The 23915-nt window shown below is 46.5% G+C and overlaps 1 protein-coding gene and 1 pseudogene across 2 annotated transcripts in view; both read right to left on the bottom strand.

Annotated features, from left to right (window-relative positions):
- h2ac14 (H2A clustered histone 14) overlaps positions 1–23915 on the bottom strand; it is a 1193713-nt gene that overhangs the window by 523642 nt on the left and 646156 nt on the right.
- Positions 1234–22816, bottom strand: LOC100490687 (annotated as a pseudogene). The gene is made up of 9 exons (XR_004220459.1): positions 22700–22816; positions 22267–22404; positions 17370–17502; positions 13810–16155; positions 8166–8213; positions 5144–5191; positions 4896–5033; positions 4669–4798; positions 1234–3715 (listed from the first exon to the last, which is right to left on the bottom strand). The product of XR_004220459.1 is annotated as an oocyte zinc finger protein XlCOF7.1-like (transcript).

Consider the following 23915-nt stretch of genomic DNA (forward strand, 5'->3'; position numbering starts at 1 on the left):
GGGCCAGTGTGGGGTTGCCCCATAAAGGAGTTGGAGGGCACCAAATCTGTGGGGATTTCTGTGTTTGTTGGAAAGATCTTTGGAAGATCGTAATCACCGTGAGCATTGGGGTAGTAGTGCGGTAGTAGCGAGAGGGGCCTCAGTAAGGGACCGTAGCTGGCGCTTCTAAAGAACGTAGGGCCGCGGCTTCAAGCATGACAGCTGGGTTGTCTTCTTCTGGTGTGAACCACCAGTGTGCGTATACCAGCTGACTGGCCCAGAAATGCAATATAAAGTCTGGCAGTACCAGCCCGCCTTTAGTTCTGGGCGCCTGTAGGATTTTTATATTGAGGCGGGGGTGTGCCCAAGCCCAGAGGAACCCCCAAATTATTTTATTGAGGTGATTAAACCATTGGGCTCTGGAGATGACCAGGGAGTTGTGGAAGGCGTAGTTAAATTTAGGGAGATCATTTTAAGCAGATCAGTTCTACCTGGGAGAGTAAGGGGGAGGTCTTCCACACTTGAATGTTATTGGTCAGGGATTGCATAATAGGTGCAAGATTGAGGGTTTGAAATTTATTGAAGTCTTTATGAATCATAATTCCTAGGTATTTAAAATTAGATACCACCTTGTAGTCCCTCGATGTGGGTTTGTTGGGCATCGGGAAGGGGGTCAATGGGGAAAATCACAGATTTGGTCCTATTAATTCGGAGTCCAGAAAACAATTCAAAGGTTGTCACTATTGAACAAATAATGGTAGTAGAAGTGTCCTGTAGGTGGCAGTGTTGTATAGGTAGTGATTTCCATGTCTGACCCTCATTCCCAGGGTCTGAAACCTGTTCTAACACCTCAGGGGTATAAACAAAGGGTAATTGATTGCCTTTTGTTCCCGCTGGGCATCCCTTTGTTGTTGTTCTCTCCCATGCCATTCCTTTCTGGACACCACCTTTGTTCATGGCGGTTATTCGGTGCCGGCCTGTGGGTCTCCTCTATTGTCCATCAGAGGTGTGTCTGACTTACATACCCCATTCAGGAGAAAGACTTGAAAGACAACACATTTATTAACCCTTTACATGGCTCATAAGTCCAGGAGCAACTCTGATATTGAATATTACACACACTCACTCCTGTCGGGCTGTATACTTGTTTAAACAGGTAATGGGGTCCCCCTTGCAAATAGTGAAAGGTACTGGGAAGTGGGATTTAGCGCAGAGCCTCCAGGGGATTCCCCCTAGGGAAATAATCACACACAGTTTGTAGCAAATATCAACTTTATATAACTGGGTGTAAAGGTAAAATAATTATAACAGGCAAACAGTAATAACCCTGCTTTGGGAAACCGGGATGGGTTTAGCCACTACTGGCTCAGTCTCTCTGGGGGCTCAGTCCCACACTCCCCTCCTGGAGGAAATACCCTTTCCCAGTTCAGTCCCTTCCCCAGAGTTCCCCCAGGTAGCGCTACCTGCCCCAAAGTACCTCTCCCTTTGGAATAGGCAGTTGCTCCCATGTAGCCCCGAGAAACACCTGCCCTCCCCCAGGGGCCACACACGGAGACTCTATACCTTTATCCTCATATGGGTCACTCACGGGGGATCCGCAGGGAGTAAAGGCATCTAACAGCAGTGTAGCGGATCTCTCTTTACAGGCTGGCACTCAGCAGAGTTCCCTTCAGCCTTTACACACTCACTGCTTACTGGTTGGTCTCTCTGTCTCAACTCCGGCCCCTTTATAAGCTGCTGGGTCGGACCCGGATTTTTTACTCCAAACCTAGGCACCTCCTCTCTCCCAACAGTGCAATGGGGCATCCAGCCAATCGGGTTCCTCCCCAGTCTGTAGCTGGGCTGGATGGTGTCAGAGAGAGAGAAACGGGAAAGAGTTCAATGATCCAAGTTTACGTTTTACGTCATTGTGAAAGTATGTTTAATGGTTTCTCCACTGTGTGAATATATTTATGACAATCAAACTCAGATCGCTTTGAAAAACATTTCCCACATTCAGAACAAGAAAAAATTTTCGCCAATGCGTGGGTTCTAGAATGAATTTTCAGGTCATATTGCTGTGAAAAACATTTCCCACACTCAGAACATGAAAATGGTTTCTCCCCTGTGTGAGTTCTATGATGCCGATTAAGGCTAGATCGACAGGAAAAAGATTTCCCACATTCAACACAAGAAAATGGTTTCTCCCCTGTGTGGGTTGTATGATGAATTTTAAGGAGTGATTGCTCTGAAAAACATTTCCCACATTCAGAACAAGAAAATGGTTTCTCCCCTGTGTGAGTCCTTTGATGCCGAATAAAGTTAGATTGACAGTAAAAACATTTCCCACACACAGAACATGAAAATGGTTTCTCCCCTGTGTGGGTTCTCTGATGAGTTTTAAGTTGGGATTGGTCTGAGAAACATTTCCCACACTCAGAACATGAAAATTGTTTCTTCCCTGTATGGGTTCTCTGATGAGTTTTAAGGTGGGATTGGTCTGAAAAACATTTCTCACATTCAGAACAAGAAAATGGTTTCACCCCTGTGTGGGTTCTATAATGAATTTTCAGGTCGGATTGGTCTGAAAAACATTTCCCACACTCAGAACATGAAAATGATTTCTCCCCTGTGTGAGTCCTTTGATGCCGATTAAGGTTAGATTGACAATTAAAACATTTCCCACATACAGAACAAGGAAATGGTTTCTCCCCTGTGTGAGTCCTTAGATGACAATCAAGTTTAGATTTGTTTGAAAAATATTTCCCACATTCTGAACAAGAAAATGGTTTCTCCCCTGTATGGATTCTATAATGAATTTTAAGGAGTGATTGGCCTGAAAAACATTTTCCACATTCAGAACAAGAATATGGTTTCTCCCCTGTGTGAGTCCTTTGATGCCGATCAAGTTGAGATTTGTTTGAAAAACATTTCCGACATTCAGAACAAGAAAATGGTTTCTCCCCTGTGTGAGTCCTTAGATGACTATCAAGTTTAGATTTGCTTGAAAAACATTTCCCACATTCTGAACAAGAAAAAGGTTTCTCCCCTGTGTGGGTTCTCCAATGTTTATTAAAGTCTCCATTATAACTAATAGGTTTATGACTCTCATTGCAGCTGTATTTCCCACATGATATAAATTTTGTTATTTCAGATTTATGTGGAGATTGGTGGGAATTTTCATTATAATTATTATCCTTCAATTGTAAGGTATTCAGGCTGCACCCCATGATAGGAGTATTTGTTCCCTGTATCTGTTCTGTAAGGGGATTAATGCTGCAATCTGATTGGTTTCCCCCTTCCCATGAAGGTTCTTCCTCTTTAATAACAACGGATATATAATCCTCTGCCGAGCTGTTATGGGGTGGAGCCTGAATGATAGGAGTAGGTGTGTCTGTTCCCTGTATCTGTTCTGTAAGGAGATTAATGCTGCAATCTGATTGGTTTCCCCCTTCCCATGAAGGTTCCTCCTCTTTAATAACAACGGATATATAATCCTCTGCCGAGCTGTTATTCAGGCTGCACCCCATGATAGGAGTAGGTGTGTCTGTTCCTTGTATCTGTTCTGTAAGGGGATTAATGCTGCAATCTGATTGGTTTCTCCCTTCCCATGAAGCCGCCTCCTCTTTAATCCCATTGGCCGGTGGGGGCTGTTCCGCTGGAGAAACATCAGGGTTTGTGAGATTCCCATCATTATTACAACATAAAGTTGCTTCCGTATGTGCTGTAACATCGCTCCCATCTTTATACTCACAGGCTGCTAAAGGGAAGGATAGAGATCAGAGATATATCTGAGGGAAATAACTTGGATTTTGTCATTATTTGTTTTAGGGAAATCATTTCATGAAAGATTCGGCCGAATACTGAATCCTAATTTCCACATGTAAAATAGAATAAGGAAGGTTCAAAGAGAACGGGGGGTTTTACGCTTCTGTGTTTATGTGACAAAAAGTCACGTGATTTTAAGGAGTCGGATTGGGTTCGGCCAGGAGGTTGGATTCCTGCTGAAAAGCCCAATCCTGCCTGAATCCTGAACCAAATCCTGGATTCGGTGCCTCTCTAATTATTCCTGACAATAAGCAAATAGATATAGGGAGCCATAGGGTTAACACTCACTTATGGCGGGTAAGTTCTGTATAAAGGGCACATAAATCCCCCAGTGCCCCCTATAAAGACACCCCAAGGCAGGGGAGTTAGGAGATGAAAGTATACAAATATGCTGTATGCTACTGAGAGAAAGGAAGGTATGCCTGCAGCTTGGGATTAACTCTTTATTAGCATTTGCTTCTCCTTTAACACTAGTGGAAAACCACACCAAACAATGATCTTATTCATTACATCTCTCACAGCACATTAATTAATGGAACTATTTATATGAACTGATTATTATAGAGTAACGGCAGCTGTTTGTATCAGGATCCCCCCCCCCCCCCAACATCACTGGGACCCTAAAGTCCCCTTCCATAAACATCTATTGCAGCTGCTTATCAGTCAGTGTCCTACAGGCCCCTCTATAGCTCCTCCCCCCAGCAGTTGCACCAAGTTTAACCCTTTGTGCTAAATAAATGTACCTCCCTGCTAGTTGTTTATTTAAGTCGGGCACAGAAGAGACATGACTAAATATATGTTACTACTGACTTTCCATGTGCCTCTTAAACGGCCTGATATCCTGCATTCTATGCTCTGTATATGATAGAAACCATTACTCACCCAGTGGGCGGAGCTGCTGGGGCTCCTCCTCCTCCTTTATCTCTTCCCTGTAAAGGGCCTTGTTTCCTTTTATATACTCCCACTCCTCCAAGGAAAAATAGATGGAAACATCCTCACACCTTATGGCAACCTGGCACACACAATGTTACAGTCATCCCCCAGCCAGAGAAAGGGATTATCATACACTGTTACTAAACAATAAGGGGGGATTGGGGGGCCGCACCCACCTCTCCAGTCAGCAGCTGGATGATGTTGGAGATGAGTTCCAGGATCTTCTTGTCATTTTCCTTCTGTATGACGGAGCCAGGGGCATGCAGGGCCCCCAAACCCACAGTTGGGCTCTTCTTCTTAGGGATGACGTAGCCCTATGTATTGAGAGGGAGAGAGAATGATGAGTGTGTAACGCAGCAGAGAGACCCCCTTTGTACAGACAGACAGTCTCTTCTCACTGTGCCACTCACAGTGCCCCCCTCACCTCTCCAGTCAGCAGATAGATAATCTCCAGTGTGAGATTCAGGATTCTCTCCTTCCGCTCCTCATTTTTATCCTTCTTCCCCATCACTGGGTCACTCGCTTCCTCCCACATTCCCATTGGCTCCTTGTGGGAGGGAGGGGCCTGGAAGTGGAATTAAGCACTTACACATTTCTATAGGGGATTATTCCCAGCAATATCCCCCAAAACAATTACAAGCAGGGAATAGAATAACTAGTCTATATTCACTGCTAACTGCCCTACTAGGGAACCCATCGCTTCAGCCTCGTTCTGATTTTCATATCAGTAAACTAGAAGGCAATGTTTACCCTCGGGACACAATGGACCCGGCCCTCACATCCCCATTAGATTTTGTAGCCCTCCAACAAACATTTCTAGAGCTGCATCTACACTGGTAAATGTATTTCCAACTTAGACACTTCCTGGAGCCATTTGCCAGGTTCTTCAAAACCAACCAACCTCCAGGGATTGAACGTAAAGCCTACAATGGCCTCCCACAGAGGGGACTGGTCTCAGATATATAGAAGCTCATCAATGAGCCATTTATCACTCAAGGATACAAACACCAGTACATTGGAAGCCGCCATGGGAGCGGAAATCCGAAGGGAAGACTGGGATTGGATCTGGGATAATGCCAAATATATTGTCACTTGCACAAAGCAGAGGGAAAATATATACAAAATACTGATGTTTTGGTGCCTCAGTCCCACCAGGATACACAAACTGTCCCCCAACAACCCCCGGCATTGCTGGAGATGCAAAGGCGCCTTAGGGGAGCTGCCCCATATACTCTGGTTGTGCCCACGCATCCAGCCTCTCTGAGATGAAACCCAAAATCTACTGACAAACCATTTTCATGACACGATCACTAAAGAAATGACTGCATTTCTATTGGGCAAACCAACTGAAGGACTTACCAAGTCACAGCAGGAGTTAGCCAATCATGTCTCGACCATAGTAAAGATAGCGATAGCATCTAAAGGTGCTCCATACACGTTGAGATTCGCTCGACTGACGAGATCGCCAAGCGAGAGGATCTTCACCCGATATCCCCACCTACAGGTGGGCAATATCGGGGAGCGTGTAGGTAAAAAAATAATAATTCTGGAGTGGTATCCATGGGCCCAGTACCTGGAGAGCCGGCAGGCAGAAAGCCCCGCATAGAAACCAACTGAGAACCGGTAACTTTTAACCCTCCCTCTACCCCGTTACCCCTTTCCCCAGTAACCCCATCCTTCCACTTCTACCCCAGTAACCCCCATCCTTCCACTTCTACCCCACTAACCCCAATCCTTCCACTTCTACCCCACTAACCCCATCCTTCCACTTCTACCCCACTAACCCCATCCTTCCACTTCTACCCCACTAACCCCATCCTTCCACTTCTACCCCACTAACCCCATCCTTCCACTTCTACCCCACTAACCCCATCCTTCCACTTCTACCAATCCTTCCACTTCTACCCCACTAACCCCATCCTTCCACTTCTACCCCACTAACCCCAATCCTTCCACTTCTACCCCACTAACCCCAATCCTTCCACTTCTACCCCACTAACCACATCCTTCCACTTCTACCCCACTAACCCCATCCTTCCACTTCTACCAATCCTTCCACTTCTACCCCACTAACCCCATCCTTCCACTTCTACCCCACTAACCCCAATCCTTCCACTTCTACCCCACTAACCCCATCCTTCCACTTCTACCCCACTAACCCCATCCTTCCACTTCTACCCCACTAACCCCAATCCTTCCACTTCTACCCCACTAACCCCATCCTTCCACTTCTACCCCACTAACCCCATCCTTCCACTTCTACCCCACTAATCCCAATCCTTCCACTTCTACCCCAGTAACCCCCATCCTTCCACTTCTACCCCACTAATCCCAATCTTTCCACTTCTACCCCACTAACCCCATCCTTCCACTTCTACCCCACTAACCCCAATCCTTCCACTTCTACCCCACTAACCCCAATCTTTCCACTTCTACCCCACTAACCCCAATCTTTCCACTTCTACCCCACTAACCCCATCCTTCCACTTCTACCCCACTAACCCCCATCCTTCCACTTCTACCCCACTAACCCCATCCTTCCACTTCTACCCCACTAACCCCAATCTTTCCACTTCTACCCCACTAACCCCAATCTTTCCACTTCTACCCCACTAACCCCAATCCTTCCACTTCTACCCCACTAACCCCAATCCTTCCACTTCTACCCCACTAACCCCCATCCTTCCACTTCTACCCCACTTACCCTATCACCCTCTCTACTCAATCAACCATAGCCTGAGAGCAACAAGAAATAACCACAAAAAAAAAGCACAAAGCCAATATGTTATCAATTTTGAAGAAAAGCTGTTTAAATGTATGACAAATATGTTGATTGTTCTCTTTTTTCTATTATAAAAATCAATAAAAACTTCCAAATTAAAAAAAGAAATAAATAATTTCATCATTTGGCCCTGGGGCCAAACGATCGAATTATATTGGCGGCAATGGGGCAGATGGTTCGGGGACCACATCAACGAGCCAATACGGTCCCCAATCTGACTGAATTTTCTAACCTGCCCAATTTCAGGCCTTCTGGTTCTGCCCCTACACGGGCCGATAACCCGCTGAATCAGTCCAAGGGCCCCATATCGGCAGCTACAATGGGCCCGTGTATGGGCACCGTAAGTGGAAAACACCCACTATCCCCGGCTGGGCAGAAATCTACCATAAAATAAACAGCAATAAGGAATTTGAATGTAGAATTGCTCACTTACAAGACAAACTGCCCAAATGTCTCCAAGTCTGGTCCCTATGGGAACTGCCCCCCAAGGGAAAAGACACCCCAACAAACAAACCCCCCCAGCCCGGTACCTCTGACTCGGCACAGGGTTACATTATACGGAACTGAGTCTTAAGTTAAATAAGTGGATTCATTATTTTTAATTTCTACAGAAAATGATTCTTTCTTACAAACACAATTCCCCACATTATCCCCTACTACTCACCTCTAGGGAACTCGGCCCCTTATGGGATGGATTCATGTTATTATCAAGCTAAAAAGGGGAAAAAAAGATACAAATCATAAGAATGTTCATACACAGAAATATACAAACCGTATTCTACTTGCATTTATGTGTATTACTATAATGTATAAAACTGCCAATATCTTCTGCTGTTTTGTACTAAACTTTAATAAAAATATAAGTTATAAAAAAAAAAAAAAGAATAACTAGTCTAACCATGGGCTGAACTACCAATCCCACAATCCCCTGTTAAACTTCCCTCTAATGATGCAATGTCTGCCAATCAACACTTTCCCTTTCCTGCCAAGAATGGGCCCCTCAGTGCTTCCCCTCAGGCTGCAGGGGGGCCTTGGTACCAAATGGGAGAGGAATTCACTTATGGTGGGTGGGTTGGGCTTGGAGCTGCCACAGAAACTGCACTGACTCAGTAGCAAAGTGTCCCTGGGAATCAGCTCATGTGTTGGGAACAACAAGGTAACACTGCTCCTTTAGTGCCACCATTAGTGCAGCCCCGCTCCCTTACTCACCTCTTTCCCACACTGCTCTGCTGCCTGTAGCTGTGAGGGAGGGAACTGAGGAGCTGGGACACTCACTCATTGGCTGGGAGGGGAATGTGGGCGGGACAGAGAGCGGCGGAGAAGAATGATTGGGTCAGTGAGCACAAGGGCGGGAGAATGAGTTAGGGACAGAGGGAAAACTCACAGACTGCAGAGTTAGGGACAGAGGGAAAACTCACAGACTGCAGAGTTAGGGACAGAGGGAAAACTCACAGATAGTTGTGTAAGTGTAGGAATAACTGAGCTTTTCATGATATTAACCCCTTCAGGGTTGCCAGGCTGATGGTGTTTCTGCCACACTGGGCTAACAGGCTACAGCTCAGGCAGGTTTTCAGTACAAATGCACCAAGGTATGGATTCAGGCTAGTTCTTGGAGCCATTAAACAATATTTCCCAGTCTTGTGTGCTAATACTTTAAGTGGTGCAGTCTGTTAACTCTGTTGCCCTGGAGCCCGATGCTTAGCAACACATAAAAATCTGTAACAGACAGCCCCTCAATGGAACAATTGTGCCAATAACCTTCTTGTTTATTGGGATCTCTGCACATAACAGTTTGGGGGGGGGGGCTCTGCAGGTTTGTAGTTTGGAAACTCACCAATGTTCCCTTTTCCCACCTAGTGTACCTGGCCTGCCTCTCCCTATGCATGCTGGGTAATGTAGTGTAACAGTTTGCCTACTGCCAAGGTTACTGTAAAACTACAATACCCAGCATGCAATGGGACTGACTAGTGTAGAATGAAGCTCCCTATTTCCCCCTCTTTGCTGCTGTTCCAGCCTCTCCATCCCAAACTCCCTGCACTGCCCCCTTCTTCCTGCTGCACCTGCTGTGTGATTGTACTACTGTGTCATGTGATGTGGGGGCTGCCATTCGCTGCTGCACTTCCTCCCTAAACTAGAACTCTCAGGGTGCCTTGGGGCTGCTGGGAGTTGTAGTTCAAACAGCCCTTCCCTTTCCTTGAAATCCTTTCTTTTCTTTCGCAACGTTTTCAAAATATCACAGGAACAATTCGATAGTCAGGATTTTCGCAGGTTTGTGTGTTTCTGACTGGGCATTTGCCCCCTGAGCCACTGGAGGCACTTAGGGCCGGCCCTGACCGATTCCCCTGTCACTCTCTTCTTGTATTACGCTGGCTCCTCCCCTTGCTCCTCCCTCCTCATTATCTGCCTGCTGGTTTCTACTAATTCTGGGCTGTATATTCTGTTTATATTTGATTCTGCCCCTATTCCTGTTATTTGCCTTCATTAAACCCTCGCACAGTGATATCAGTGGTTCTGCCATTTATGGTTATCCAGTCTGTAGGCTCCCAACTTCCTGGTGCCCCATAGCGCCCCCCTCAGGGAGACCGTGACAGTATGGGGCTGTGTGGGGGCTGAGTTTGCTTGGAAGGGTTTATCTTGATGGTCTTTGGTCTTTTTTCAGCCCAACGTAACTACGTAAGTATAATATCTGTCAGTAAGTAAGTAATGCATAAACATATTATCTGGGATATTTTCATGAAAATGGTTTAAAGCTTTTGTAGGGAACTTGTAAATTGTGCCCTTTCTCACTGGCAGTCCCCTAGTTATTGGGACGGCTGTAAAGGGTCCTTAATGTAATGGGAAGTAGGTCCCTTTTCCTGGGTCATAGCATGCCCTGTTGCAGTACCACAGTTTGGCCATAAGGTGGCACTGTGGGGTAGTATAAAAGGCTGAGCAGCCATGAGGCTGGGAGCCATTTTGTTGAAAGCTTTCCCCCTGAACAAGCAGGTGGGGAGATATTGTGGAACCTGGGTGTAGGTAGGCCCAGACAGGTCAGGCAGCTCCTGTAATAGGTGTGATAGATAGGCAGGGCGGTTCAGGCGGTTCAAGAACCTACTAGGAATGACTCTATTTTGGACCTCGTAATATCTAATAACACTGAACTCATCTCTAACACTTGTGTGGGCGGGGGCATTTGGGGAACAGTGATCACAACATGGTCCCTTTGGGGAAAATGGAACCTCTTTAAAATGTTGCTTTGCAGGTATACAGGTCAGTATATTCCCCTTGTAAGCAAGGAGAGGCATCGCAAAGCAAAACCTTTATGGCTGAATAAAAGTGTTAGTGTCGGGGTTGGTAAGAAAAAACCTGCTATTAAAGCATTCAAGTTAGCTGGGGCAGCTGGGGCTTTCATCAGGTACAAGGGGGCAAATAAAGCAGCAATATGGCAGATGGAAAGGGATATTGCAGCTAGGAGTAAAAAGAATCCAAAATTATTTTTTTAATTATGTGAGTAGTAAAAAAATGAAGCAAGAAGGGGTGGGAACCTTATTATCACGGGGGGGTAAGTTGGTTGATGAAAACGGGGAAAAAGCAGTTTGAACTCTTATTTCCCATCTGTCTATACATCTGAGGAGCCAGATAATGAAGGCTTCCCTTGTAATATGCCCAGTTCTAGTAATTTAGCTACTGGCGCATGGGTCACTCGGGGGGGAATTCAACAGAGACTTGAACATGTAAAGGGAAACAAAGGTCCAGGGCCGGATGGGATTCATCCCAGGGTATTAAATGAGCTGAGCGCTGTGATTGCCAAGCCTCTTCACTTCATTTCTCAGGATTCATTGAGGTCTGGCATGGTGCCGAGAGACTGGCGGATTGCTAATGTGGTGCCGTTATTTAAAAAGAGATCCCGTTCTCAGCCTGAAAACTATAGGCCTGTTAGTCTGACATCAGTAGTAGGAAAGCTTTTGGAAGGGGTAATAAGGGATAGGGTACTTGAATGCATTGCAGTTCACAATACTATTAGTTTGTGCCACATGGGTTTATGGGTATATTGTAAGCTCTTTTGGGCAGGGCCCTCTTCACCTCTTGTATCGGTTATTGATTGCTTTATATGTTACTCTGTATGTCCAATGTATGTAACCCACTTATTGTACAGCGCTGCGGAATATGTTGGCGCTTTATAAATAAATGTTAATGTAATGTAATGGGTAAAAGATCTTGCCAGACTAATTTAGTCGCCTTTTATGAGGAGGTGAGTAGGAACCTTGATGCTGGAATGGCAGTGGATGGGATCTACTTGGACTTTGCTAAAGCGTTTGATACAGTACCTCACAGAAGGTTAATGATCAAATTAAGGAATATTGGCCTAGAACATAATATTTGTAATTGGATAGAGAACTGGCTGAAGGATAGATTACACAGAGTGGGGGGAAATGGAACATTTTCTAATTGGGCCAGTGTGGTTAGTGGGTACCGCAGGGGTCAGTCCTTGGGCCTTTGCTCTTTAACTTGTTTATTAATGACCTGGAGGGGGGCATAGACAGTACTGTTTCTATTTTTGCTGACGACACTAAATTGTGCAAAACTATAAGTTCCATGCAGGGTGTGCCGCTTTGCAGAGCGATTTGACTAAATTGGAAAACTGGGCAGCAAACTGGGAAATGAGGTTCAATGTGGACAAGTGCAAAGTTATGCACTTTGGTAGAAATAATATAAACGCAAACTATCTACTGAATGGGAGTGAGTTGGGGGATCCTTAATGGGGAAGGATCTGGGGGTTTTTGTAGATAACAAGTTGTCTAATTCCAGGCAGTGTCAGTCTGTGGCTACTAAAGCAAATAAAGTGCTGTCTTGTATAAACAGGGCATTGACTCAAGGGATGAAACATAATTTTGCCCCTTTATAGGTCCCTGGTAAGGCCTCACCCTGAGTATGGGGGGCAGTAACAGTGAGTATGGGGGGCAGTTTTGGGCTCCAGTCCTTAAGAAGGATATTAATGAGCTGGAGAGAGTGCAGAGACTGCAACTAAACTGGTAAAGGGGATGGAAGGGTTAAGCTATGAGGTGAGACTGTCAGGGTTGGGGTTGTTTTCTCTGGAAAAGAGGCGCTTGCGAGGGGACATGATTACTCTGTACAAGTACATTAGAGGGAATTATAGGCAGATAAACAAAAACAATCAACGTACCAGAGCCCCCCCCCCTTTAGGTGAGGGCAGTGAGGGGGTTGGGGAACGCCCTGCCGGGGGGTGTTGGGTAGGGGGTTCCTCATGGTGAGGGCAGTGAGGGGGTTGGGGAATGCCCTGCCGGGGGATGCTGGGTTGGGGGTTCCTCACGGTGAGGGCAGTGAGGGGGTTGGGGAATGCCCTGCCGGGGGATGTTGGGTTGGGGGTTCCTCACGGTGAGGGCAGTGAGGGGGTTGGGGAATGCCCTGCCGGGGGGTGTTGGGTAGGTGGTTCCTCATGGTGAGGGCAGTGAGGGGGTTGGGGAATGCCCTGCCGGGGGATGCTGGGTTGGGGGTTCCTCACGGTGAGGGCAGTGAGGGGGTTGGGGAATGCCCTGCCGGGGGATGTTGGGTAGGGGGTCTTTTTTCAACCCTATGTAACTATGTACCCGGCAAGTCATTCCCAGCTGGGTATATCCCCATTATGTTACCTACTGTGTGAGCATTAGGGAACAGCATCTGCCCAAGTGATACCCTGGGGGGCTCGTACCCCTTGGAATATGTCCCTTCTTGTTCAATAAAACCCAGAATATTATCTGTTGGGGGGAGGGGGAGATATATCCCAGAGGGCTCCTCAGTTCCCAATGCAGAGCCAGTGCCGGGGGAAGGTACTTATGGTGCATTCTGCTTTGGTGCCCCCCCAGTCTCAGAATTGCCCAGTGCCCATCAGGAGTCTTTAGGATTCTCTTAAGGAAATATTTTATGGGGCACAAATGTGTTCCTCTCTGTAAATACTGAAACATATATTAAGATGGAATCTGCTTGAAAGAGAATGTTTGCCTGATGCTTCCTTTGTATAACGAGTGTAACCCTTTCTTGGCACACTCACTCCTGTTGGGCTGTATACTTGTTTAAACAGGTAATGGGGTCCCCCTTGCAAATAGTGAAACTGGGATTTAGCGCAGAGCCTCCAGGGGATTCCCACTAGGGAAATAATCACACACAGTTTGTAGCAAATATCAACTTTATATAACTGGGTGTAAAGGTAAAATAATTATAACATGCAAACAGTAATAACCCTGCCAACACTCTGATCCCCCACAAGTTTACAGTTTTCATCATTGTGAAAGTATTTTTAGACTACAGTTCAATGCAAATCATTTTCCTCATTTAAAACAAGAAAATGGTTTCTCTTCTGTGTGAGTATATTTATGACGATCAAGCTCAGATCGCTTTGAAAAACATTTCCCACATTCAGAACATGAGAATGGTTTCTCCTCTGTGTGAGTCCTTTGATGCCGATTAAGGCTAGATCGACAGGAAAAAGATTTCCCACATTCAGAATATGAGAATGGTTTCTCCCTTGTGTGGGTCCTTTTATGATAATCAAGGTCAGATTGCTTTACAAATCATTTTCCACATTCAACACAAGAAAATGGTTTCTCCCCCTGTGTGGGTTGTATGATGAATTTTAAGGAGTGATTGGTCTGAAAAAGATTTCTCACATTCAGAACATGAAAATGATTTCTCCTCTGTATGAGTCCTTTGATGCCGATTAAGGCTAGATCGACAGGAAAAAGATTTCCCACATTCAGAACATGAAAATGGTTTCTCCCCTGTGTGGATTCTCTGATGAGTTTTAAGGTGGGATTGGTCTGAGAAATATTTCCCACACTCAGAACATGAAAATGGTTTCTCCCCTGTGTGGGTTGTATGATGAATTTTAAGGAGTGATTGGTCTGAAAAAGATTTCTCACATTCAGAACATGAAAATGGTTTCTCCTCTGTGTGAGTCCTTTGATGCCGATTAAGGCTAGATCGACAGGAAAAAGATTTCCCACATTCAGAACATGAAAATGGTTTCTCCCCTGTGTGGATTCTCTGATGAGTTTTAAGGTGGGATTGGTCTGAGAAACATTTCCCACACTCAGAACATGAAAATGGTTTCTCCCCTGTGTGGGTTGTATGAAGAATTTTAAGGAGTGATTGGTCTGAAAAAGATTTCTCAGATTCAGAACATGAAAATGGTTTCTCCTCTGTGTGGGTCCTTTGATGCCGATTAAGGCTAGATCGACAGGAAAAAGATTTCCCACATTTAGAACATGAAAATGGTTTCTCCCCTGTGTGGATTCTCTGATGAGTTTTAAGGTGGGATTGGTCTGAAAAACATTTCCCACATTCAGAACAAGAAAATGGTTTAACCCTTGTGTGGGTTCTATAATGAATTTTAAGGAGTGATTGGTCTGAAAAAGATTTCCAACATTCAGAACATGAAAATGGCTTCTCTCCTGTGTGAGTCCTTTGATGCCGATTAAGGTTAGATTGACAGTAAAAACATTTCCCACATACAGAACATGAAAATGGTTTTTCCCCTGTGTGGGTTCTCTGATGAGTTTTAAGGTGGGATTGGTCTGAAAAACATTTCCCACATTCAGAACAAGAAAATGGTTTCACCCTTGTGTGGGTTCTATAATGAATTTTCAGGTCGGATTGGTCCGAGAAACATTTCCCACACTCAGAACATGAAAATAGTTTCTCCCCTGTGTGGGTTCTCTGATGAGTTCTAAAGTGGGATTGGTCTGAAAAACATTTCCCACATGCAGAACATGAAAATGGTTTCTCCCCTGTGTGGATTCTCTTATGAGTTTTAAGGTTGGATTGGTCCGAGAAACATTTCTCACACTCAGAACATGAAAATAGTTTCTCCCCTGTGTGGGTTCTCTGATGACTTTTAAGGTGGGAATGGTCTGAAAAACATTTCCCACATTCAGAACAAGAAAATGGTTTCTCCCCCGTGTGAGTCCTGTGATGCCGATCAAGATGAAATTTGCTTGAAAAACATTTCCCACATTCAGAACAAGAAAATGGTTTCTCCCCCGTGTGAGTCCTGTGATGCCGATCAAGATGAAATTTGCTTGAAAAACATTTCCAACATTCTGAACAAGAAAAAGGTTTCTCCCCTGTGTGGGTTCTCAGATGTTTATCAAAGTCTCCATTAGAATTAAAATGTTCATGACTCTCATTGCAGCTGTATTCCCCACATAATGTATTTTTTGTTATTTCAGATTTATGTGGAGATTGGTGGGAATTTTTATCATAATTATTATCCTTCATTTCTAAGATATTCAGGCTGCACCCCATGATAGGAGTATTTGTTTCCTGTATCTGTTCTGTAAGGGAATTAATGCTGCAATCTGATTGGTTTCCCCCTTCCCATGAAGTTTCTTCCTCTATAATAACAACGGATATATAATCCTCTGCCGAGCTGTTATTCAGGCTGCACCCCATGATAGGAGTAAGTGTGTCTGTTCCCTGTATCTGTTCTGTAAGGGGATTAATGCTGCAATTTGATTGGTTTTCCCTTCCACATGAAGCTTCTTCCTCTTTAATCCCATTGGCCGGTGGGGGCTGTTCCACTGGAGAAACATCAGGGTTTGTGAGATTCCCATCATTATTACAACATAAAGTTGCTTCCGTATGTGCTGTAACATCGCTCCCATCTTTATACTCACAGGCTGCTAAAGGGAAGGATAGAGATCAGAGATATATCTGAGGGAAATAACTTGTATTTTGTCATTATATTTTTCAGGGAAATACATGATTTTAAAGAGTCGGATTGGATTCGGCCAGGAGGTTGGATTCCTGCTGAAAAGCCCAATCCTGCCTGAATCCTGAACCAAATCCTGGATTCGGTGCCTCTCTAATTATTCCTGACAATAAGCAAATAGATATAGGGAGCCATAGGGTTAACACTCACTTATGGCGGGTAAGTTCTGTATAAAGGGCACATAAATCCCCCAGTGCCCCCTATAAAGACACCCCAAGGCAGGGGAGTTAGGAGATGAAAGTATACAAATATGCTGTATATGTGAAGTATAAAATATAAGCCTAATATGCCATCTTGTAACATCCCAAGGGCCTGACAGTGCTGATTGGCTAAGAACCTACATGCACTTTGCTATTTGCTCAGCTATAACCACAGAGTCACAGACAGTTGTAAAAGGGGCAGTTATATACTGTTGGGATAAGGCAAACTGTCATCTATAAATGGCTGAGACTTTCAGGGACTCACTGGAAGCTGTTAGTGACACATTTCAGTTGCTGTTCTGTGTTGGTGAAGCTCCCACACGGCTCTGGGTTTGATTAATAAATAACTTGATATACTGAGAACCTTGTCTCAGGGGCTTGTTGGGTAATAAGGTTCCGGTCGGTCAAAATGAGCCCCATTATTGGGTGACTGTCCCGACGTGGCGCCGACTGCTGGCCAATGGGAGGAACAGAAGTAAGTGACCCTGCAGAAGCCTCTGGGTGAGTATATCTGTTATATGTCATTTTTATCAACTCTGTTATCTGCCCCCAACATTCTGTCTGTGTCTGATTCTCATAGTAATAACAGAACTCGTAACTCCATCATGGGGTTTGTATGTGGTCAGGAGTAACTCTGTGGTTTCTGGTTTGAGTCACATGTGCCCATACCCACTAGCTGGACACTGGCAAATACTGGCCAAAATAGGGTTACACAGAATTACAGGACAAGCACTACAGTCAAGTGTTTTACACACAACAAATTTTAACATTAGTTTTTACTGCAGTTGCATAAGTTAAGAACTTTGCCTAGAAACGTACATAACTTCCAAATCAAGCAATAAGGGGCAGGTAGGTGGGTTTAACTTAGGGCACTGACCCCCAATGAATATATGATATGCATATGATAGAAACCATTACTCACCCAGTGGGCGGAGCTGCTGGGGCTCCTCCTCCTCCTCCTTTATCCCTTCCCTGTAAAGGGCCTTGTTTCCTTTTATATACTCCCACTCCTCCAAGGAAAAATAGATGGAAACATCCTCACACCTTATGGCAACCTGGCACACACAATGTTACAGTCATCCCCCAGCCAGAGAAAGGGATTATCATACACTGTAGTCTCTTCCTTTAACCCCCCTGTTGCCTGTCCATACTCCATCCACATATCCTCCTCCCTGCTCCCATCTACATACTCCGGCTCCTTATCCTTTATAATTACTTACACCTCTGTCCCCCAGTTACTGTCTGTACGCAGAGGCGCACTCATTTTAAATCCTCTGCTCACATCTCTTCACTCTTTTTCTTACTGTTGCTGGCTGCAGGGGATGTCTCTCCTACTGTTGCTGGCTGCAGGGGATGTCTCTCCTACTCTTGCTGGCTGCAGGGAATGTCTCTCCTACTGTTGCTGGCTGCAGGGGATGTCTCTCCTACTGTTACTGGCTGCAGGGGATGTCTCTCCTACTGTTACTGGCTGCAGGGGATGTCTCTCCTACTCTTGCTCGCTGCAGGGGATGTCTCTCCTACTCTTGCTGGCTGCAGGGAATGTCTCTCCTACTCTTGCTGGCTGCAGGGGATGTCTCTCCTACTGTTGCTGGCTGCAGGGGATGTCTCTCCTACTCTTGCTCGCTGCAGGGGATGTATCTCCTACTCTTGCTCGCTGCAGGGGATGTCTCTCCTACTCTTGCTGGCTGCAGGGAATGTCTCTCCTACTGTTACTGGCTGCAGGGGATGTCTCTCCTACTGTTACTGGCTGCAGGGGATGTCTCTCCTACTCTTGCTCGCTGCAGGGGATGTCTCTCCTACTCTTGCTGGCTGCAGGAATGTCTCTCCTACTCTTGCTGGCTGCAGGGGATGTCTCTCCTACTGTTGCTGGCTGCAGGGGATGTCTCTCCTACTCTTGCTCGCTGCAGGGGATGTATCTCCTACTCTTGCTCGCTGCAGGGGATGTCTCTCCTACTCTTGCTGGCTGCAGGGAATGTCTCTCCTACTGTTACTGGCTGCAGGGAATGTCTCTCCTACTGTTACTGGCTGCAGGGGGTGTCTCTCCTACTGTTGCTGGCTGCAGGGGATGTCTCTCCTACTCTTGCTGGCTGCAGGGGATGTCTCTCCTACTCTTGCTGGCTGCAGGGGATGTCTCTCCTACTCTTGCTGGCTGCAGGGAATGTCTCTCCTACTCTTGCTCGCTGCAGGGGATGTCTCTCCTACTCTTGCTGGCTGCAGGGAATGTCTCTCCTACTGTTGCTGGCTGCAGGGGATGTCTCTCCTACTGTTGCTGGCTGCAGGGGATGTCTCTCCTACTGTTGCTGGCTGCAGGGGATGTCTCTCCTACTGTTGCTGGCTGCAGGGAATGTCTCTCCTACTGTTGCTGGCTGCAGGGGATGTCTCTCCTACTGTTGCTGGCTGCAGGGGATGTCTCTCCTACTGTTGCTGGCTGCAGGGGATGTCTCTCCTACTGTTGCTGGCTGCAGGGGATGTCTCTCCTACTGTTGCTGGCTGCAGGGGATGTCTCTCCAAACCCCGGGCCCCATACCTAGTTATATTCGCCCTTCTGTCCCCATGCCTAAAGCCTGTCGCTCTGCTGTCTCTAACCTTATTCAGGTTCCCACTCTCCCCCCCTCCTGCCTCCCGTTCCCTTGAGCCCTTCTTAATGTCCGTTCTGTAACTAACAAAGCTACACTAATCCATGATCTGTTCTGCTCTAAATCATCCCATCCCCTCACACTAACACAAACCCGGCTCTTGCAGAATGACACCGGCACTGAAGCTGCGCTCTCATGGCGGTCTGTCTTTCTCCCACACCCCCGGACCAATGGACACGGTGGGGGAGTTGGAATTCTCCTCTCCTCCCGTTGCCGGTTTGCATCTATTCCTATTCCCCCGGCTTTTTTGTTTAACTCATTTGAGGTGCATGCCCTTCAGATCTCCCATCCTCTCTCTGTACGGGGGAGTCATTTACAGGCCCCCGTCAGCCTCCTCCCCTGCTCCCTTCCTCTCTGATTTTGAAACCTGGCTCTCTTTTTCCTCTCTACTGACGGCCCTGCAATCGTCCTTAGGGATTTCAACTCCCACATTGATGACCTCTCGCAACCCTGGCCCTCACGTTTTCTCCCCTAACCTCCTCCTTTGAACTCCAGCAGTGGGACAAACGCTCCGACCCATAAGGAGGCCACTGTCTGGATTTAGTCTTTACTAAAAATCTGTCCCTTTCTGATTTTACCAGTGTCCCCTTCTCTGACCATCACCTGGTTACATTTTCTGTCTCTCACTCTCCTTCCCAACCTGCTCCTTCCCCCGCTTTACTAATCCGAAATACACGTGACGTAGACCTCCCGGCCTTAGCTCGCTCTTTCAGGTCCAGTCTCTCCTCCTTTAATGAGATGTCTGACCCTGATACCCTGGTTAGTGAGTACAACAGCATTCTAGCCTCCACCATTGACTTATTTGCACCCCTTCAGACTAAGCGTACTCGGGTGCAAAACCCACGCCCCTGGCTGAATGTGCAACCAAATTCCTATGCTCCTGTGCGAGGTCTGCGGAACGTATGTGGGGAAATCCCGTACGCAAGCCGACTTTATCCATTATAAATTCCTATTGGCCTGCCTCAACTCTGCCCTGTCGAAGGCTAAACAGGAATACTATAACACCCTTATAAACAATAATAAATCCAACCCGAAACGCCTGTTTTCTATATTCAATACCCTTCTGCGTCCCTCACAGACCCCATTACCTCACTTTACGCACTCTCCCCAGGACGTTGCTGATTTCTTCATGAACAAAGTTCCCCCCGCAATCAAATTCCCCCCTCTATTAATACTAACCAGCACCTCCTTCCTCAGCCCCCCTCTGCATGTCTGAGCTCTTTTGGTCTCCGAAGTCTCCCGGCTTCTATTGTCTGTTCCCCTCACCACTTGCTCTCTAGACCCCATGCCTTCCTCTCTGCTCAAACACTGCATTCCTGAACTCACTCCGGCTCTTACTCACATCTTCAACTCTTCTCTGACTTCTGGAAGTTTCCCCTCTTCCTTTAAACAGGCCTGTGTCAAGCTTATCCTTAAAAAGGCCACGCTGGACCCGTCCTGTCTCTCTAACTACCGCCCTGTCTCGCTTCTACCGCTTGCCTCCAAAATCTTAGAGCGCATTGTCTTCTCCCGTATAACTAACTTTCTTAATCCACATCATTTATTGGACCCGCTGCAATCTGGCTTTTGGCCTGCGCACTCTACTGAGACAGCGTTGTGCAGAGTTACGAATGATCTTCAGGTTGCCAAAGCCAGTGGTCACTTTTCCATACTAATCCTCCTAGATCTATCGGCTGTGTTTGATACGGTTGACCACTCCCTCCTGATGCAGATTCTGCATTCGATTGGTCTCCGTAGTCAGGCTGCATCCTGGATCTCTTCTTACCTCTCTAACCGTTCATTCACTGTCTCCTATGCTAACAACACCTCATCTCCAGTTCTTCTTAATGTGGGGGTACCCCAAGGCTCTGTACTTAATGTGGGGGTACCCCAAGGCTCTGTACTTAATGTGGGGGTACCCCAAGGCTCTGTACTTGAGCCGTTGTTGTTCTCCCTTTACACGCTGTCTTTGGGGGATCTTATCCGTTCATTTGGTTTTAAATATCATCTGTATGTTGATGATACCCAAATTTACTTTTCGACCCCTTCGTTAACAGTCGAAACTGAGACCCAAATCTCTAACTGCCTCCTGGCTATCTCTAACTGCCTCCTGGCTATCTCTAATTGGATGAACCAACGCCACCTCAAACTGAACCTAACAAAAACTGAACTAATGATCTTTCCGCCTAAGCCTGGTCCTACCCCCCCTTTTCTATCTCTATTGATGGCACCCTCATCAACCCGGTTGATTCAGCGCGTTGTTTGGGGGGTGATCTTTGACTCCTGTCTCTCCTTCTCTGACCATATTAACACCACTGTCAAAACCTGTCACTTTTTCCTGCGCAAAAATGCCAAAATCCGTCCCTTTCTCTCTACTGCAACAGCTAGGCTGCTCATGCATGCTCTCATCCTATCCCGACTTGACTATTGTAACCTGCTACTAACCGGCCTCCTAACTCCCATCTCTCCCCCCTACAGACTATATTAAATACTGCTGCCAGAATTCTCCTCCATTCATCCAGGAGAGTTCAGGCCCTTCCCCTGCTATAAAGTCCTTATCGTGGTTTCCTATTAAACAAAGAATATCTTACAAACTCCTTCTCTTAACCTTCCCCCAATTCCTCTGCCCCTCACTACATCTCTTCCCTTGTGTCTCCGTATGTTCCCGGCCGACTCCTTCGTTCCTCGCAGAGCAATCGTTTGGTTGTGCCCCCCACTACTACTGCTGTTTCCCTCCTTAACCCTTTCTGCCCTGCTGCCCCTCACATTGGGAATTCCCCCCCTGATTTCCTCCGGAGAGAATCCTCCCTCAGTCTTTTTAAAACCAAACTAAAAGACTCCCTTTTGGGGCACTCACCCAGCACCTGATCTGGGAACTGGCACTTATATTGTAATGTCACCCACTGTGACCCACAGCACTTATATTTGCCTATTTGTGTCTGTTAGTTACCCTCCCAGATAGATTGTAAGCGCTACGGGGCAGGGACCTCCTTCCTCTTGTGTCTTTGACTCTTAACTTATTGCAACTGTATCTTGTATTTATTTGTGCTTATTGTAATACTTTGTATTTATGTATTTTAATACCCCTGTTTATATTAATGTATTCTACTGTACAGCGCTGCGTACATAAGTAGCGTTTATAAATAAAGTTATACATACATACTGTTACTAAACAATAAGGGGGAATTGGGGGGCCGCACCCACCTCTCCAGTCAGCAGCTGGATGATGTTGGAGATGAGTTCCAGGATCTTCTTGTCATTTTCCTTCTGTATGACGGAGCCAGGGGCATGCAGGGCCCCCAAACCCACAGTTGGGCTCTTCTTCTTAGGGATGACGTATCGCTATGTATTGAGAGGGAGAGAGAATGATGAGTGTGTAACGCAGCAGAGAGACCAGGGCCAGAACTAGGGGTAGGTAGAAGAGGCAGCTGCCTAGGGCGCAACGATTGTTGGGCTCCAGACAGGAGCCTCTCCTGCCTTCCTCTCTAGTCTGTGCTCCATTGCGATTCGTATCGCAACCCCCCACGCGAAAACTGTGCATGCATGCCAAAACACACAGGGGGGCGATATGAAGTGATGTGCAGGTGCAGGGGCGAGGTGGCTGACCAGGTTGCCCAGTTGGCTCGTCCTCCCTTACCTCTCCAGTCAGCAGATAGATAATCTCCATTGTGATTTTCATAATTTTCTCCTTCCGCTCCTCATTTTCTTCCTTCTTCCCCATCACTGGGTCACTCGCTTCCTCCCACATTCCCATTGGCTCCTTGTGGGAGGGAGGGGCCTGGAAGTGGAATTAAGCACTTACACGTTTCTATAGGGGATTATTCCCAGCAATATCCCCCAAAACAATTCCAAGCAGGGAATAGAATAACTAGTCTAGCCATGGGCTGAACTACCAATCCCACAATCCCCTGTTAAACTTCCCTCTAATGATGCAATGTCTGCCAATCAACACTTTCCCTTTCCTGCCAAGAATGGGCCCCTCAGTGCTTCCCCTCAGGCTGCAGGGGGGCCTTGGTACCAAATGGGAGAGGAATTCACTTATGGTGGGTGGGTTGGGCTTGGAGCTGCCACAGAAACTGCACTGACTCAGTAGCAAAGTGTCCCTGGGAATCAGCTCATGTGTTGGGAACAACAAGGTAACACTGCTCCTTTAGTGCCACCATTAGTGCAGCCCCGCTCCCTTACTCACCTCTTTCCCACACTGCTCTGCTGCCTGTAGCTGTGAGGGAGGGAACTGAGGAGCTGGGACACTCACTCATTGGCTGGGAGGGGAATGTGGGCGGGACAGAGAGCAGCAGAGAACAATCATTGGATCAGTGAGCACAAGGGCGGGAGAATGAGTTAGGGACCGAGGGAAAACTCACAGACTGCAGAGTTAGGGACAGAGGGAAAACTCACAGATAGTTGTGTAAGTGTAAGAATAACTGAGCTTTTCATGATATTAACCCCTTCAGGGTTGCCAGGCTGATGGTGTTTCTGCCACACTGGGCTAACAGGCTACAGCTCAGGCAGGTTTTCAGTACAAATGCACCAAGGTATGGATTCAGGCTAGTTCTTGGAGCCATTAAACAATATTTCCCAATCTTATTTGCTAATACTTCAAGTGGTGCAGTCTGTTAACTCCGTTTCCCTGGAGCCCGATGCTTAGCAACACATGGAAAACTGTACCAACACTCCAATCCAGCAATTGTGCCAATAACCTTCTTGTTTATTGGGATCTCTGCACATAACAGTTTGGGGGGGGGGGGGGGGCTCTGCAGGTTTGTAGTTTGGAAACTCACCAATGTTCCCTTTTCCCACCTAGTGTACCTGGCCTGCCTCTCCCTATGCATGCTGGGTAATGTAGTTGTAAC

The sequence above is a fragment of the Xenopus tropicalis genome, chromosome 9 (assembly GCF_000004195.4).
Source record: "Xenopus tropicalis strain Nigerian chromosome 9, UCB_Xtro_10.0, whole genome shotgun sequence".
NCBI lineage: Eukaryota > Metazoa > Chordata > Amphibia > Anura > Pipidae > Xenopus > Xenopus tropicalis.